We start from the raw sequence: 2,500 nt of genomic DNA, 5'->3' as shown, positions 1-2,500 counted from the left end.
AACTAGAGCTGAGCAGCCGGCCGCCCGGGAGTGTGTCCCGGGGGCCCGCGCGAACACGCAAGCGTCCGCTCAATTATTCTGCAAACAGGAGGAGGCTGAGCTCCCCTGCACAATACACCTCGAAACCCTCTCAGGTCCCGGCGGCGCGCAGCGCCGTCCTAAGTACTTGGTCGGGTTCGAGAGTGGCGCAATCGCCCGGAGTTTGGCGAGTAGACGCTTTAGGTGCGACCACCCGTGCTCCCAACTGAGCTTGCCGCTGCCGACAGAGGCCCGGGAGCGTGCTGTCGTGGCATTGCCGGCGGGAGACAACACGCGCCACCTACGGTGGCCGGCAGCTCCAACGCCAGCGCCACAGAAGGACAAAAGCCCCACTTGGGTGCCGAAGCGAACTCTCCCAGCACAGCGCACGCGCCAACACGTCCGCACAGCTGCGATACAATCCACCTGCGAGAACCGCAGAGGCGACCGAGCAGCAGACGGCGTCGCGGCGCCGAGCGCCGGGTGGCGGCGCATCCTCAGCGCACACAGTCCTCAATCGGACCAGCACACTGCAGATGTCCACCGCGCTTCGCACCGGGCCCGCGAGGACCTACTTTGGCCGCACGGCGCCGCGTGCAGGGTGCGCCGGCGCGCAGCTGCGCCGCCTGCCGCCTCCGTCGGCCGGCGCGCCTGCCACTGGCCGCCCCCACCAGCCGGCTGTAGCGCGTGCGCCCACGCACCGCGCGGCCAGCACGCCGGGAGGCCCCCCCTCACCGGCCGGGGACGGTCCCACCCAGCCACCGCCGCGTATCGCTTCACACCCACATGCCATTCACGTTCGTGGGCATGGTGGGTATCGCTGAAACAACCGGTTGGTAGCTCAACCGATCGTCGCCATCACTGATTCACCTCTAGCGAGAACAACCGCACCACAACGGTTTACCAGTTGTTCATTTGCGTAACGTCACCAGCAAACGTAGACGTCCATCGCCATTTGCAAATTCAACGATTGTTGCATGCCTGTGTCAGGTGTCACGACACACTATGTCTGCCCACATACACGCAACAACATGTGCACGCTTCGCGAACACGTGGAAGGTGGCCCCCGTACGTATGCGATGTCCATTGCGCGAACGACTGTCAACCGGCCTCTGTCGCATGTCGCAGATGTGGAACGCAGTGCACCATGCTATCACGGTGTGTGAGAGGAGACGACTACGTCTGACAACACGCGCCACTACATCAACAGACGGCTCATGCTGATCGCCATCCACGGCATACCATACTGCAATCCAGCTCTTATAGGGAGACGACACGTAGCTGAGTGCACAATATTTGGACCGTATGGTTCGCCGTTGTTGGCGCAGTCGTGGTACGGTCACACATGTACCACGATGTATCATTCAGTACATGAGGACCAATGTGCAGTACAGTGTGTGATTTGGACGTACAACATCAGCGGACAGTTGACACAAGCCGTACCACAACGTAGGCTGTGCTTCGCCATGCGAATGCCAATGAACAACTGCGAAGGGCATTGAGCATGTACGTCCTACTGCCATCCGCATTACAGTGTATAGCTGCAAGGTGTTTCACATGAAGCGATACTCTGGGGACCGGGCAGTGCGAGTAGCAAACTATATTGCGGGGGTTGCAGTTAGGCAACACTACACTAATTTAACGCGTCGTATGACAATTACAGAGCAGGTTAAGGCCCAACGTGTGTTGGGTTAAGGCCCAACGTGTGTTGGGTTAAGGCCCAACGTGTGTTGGGTTAAGGCCCAACGTGTGTTGGGTTAAGGCCCAACGTGTGTTGGGTTAAGGCCCAACGTGTGTTGGGTTAAGGCCCAACGTGTGTTGGGTTAAGGCCCAACGTGTGTTGGGTTAAGGCCCAACGTGTGTTGGGTTAAGGCCCAACGTGTGTTGGGTTAAGGCCCAACGTGTGTTGGGTTAAGGCCCAACGTGTGTTGGGTTAAGGCCCAACGTGTGTTGGGTTAAGGCCCAACGTGTGTTGGGTTAAGGCCCAACGTGTGTTGGGTTAAGGCCCAACGTGTGTTGGGTTAAGGCCCAACGTGTGTTGGGTTAAGGCCCAACGTGTGTTGGGTTAAGGCCCAACGTGTGTTGGGTTAAGGCCCAACGTGTGTTGGGTTGAGGCCCAACGTGTGTTGGGTTGAGGCCCAACGTGTGTTGGGTTGAGGCGCAACATAGGTTAGGTTGAGGCGCAACATAGGTTAGGTTGAGGCGCAACATGGGTTAGGTTAAGGCGCAACATGGGTTAGGTTAAGGCGCAACATGGGTTAGGTTAAGGCGCAACATGGGTTAGGTTAAGGCGCAACATGGGTTAGGTTAAGGCGCAACATGGGTTAGGTTAAGGCGCAACATGGGTTAGGTTAAGGCGCAACATGGGTTAGGTTAAGGCGCAACATGGGTTAGGTTAAGGCGCAACATGGGTTAGGTTAAGGCGCAACATGGGTTAGGTTAAGGCGCAACATGGGTTAGGTTAAGGCGCAACATGGGTTAG

The sequence above is a fragment of the Schistocerca americana genome, unplaced genomic scaffold (assembly GCF_021461395.2).
Source record: "Schistocerca americana isolate TAMUIC-IGC-003095 unplaced genomic scaffold, iqSchAmer2.1 HiC_scaffold_47, whole genome shotgun sequence".
NCBI classification, from domain to species: Eukaryota; Metazoa; Arthropoda; class Insecta; order Orthoptera; family Acrididae; genus Schistocerca; species Schistocerca americana.
The sequence above is the reverse complement of the archived record's forward strand: the minus strand, read 5'-3'. Positions refer to the sequence as shown.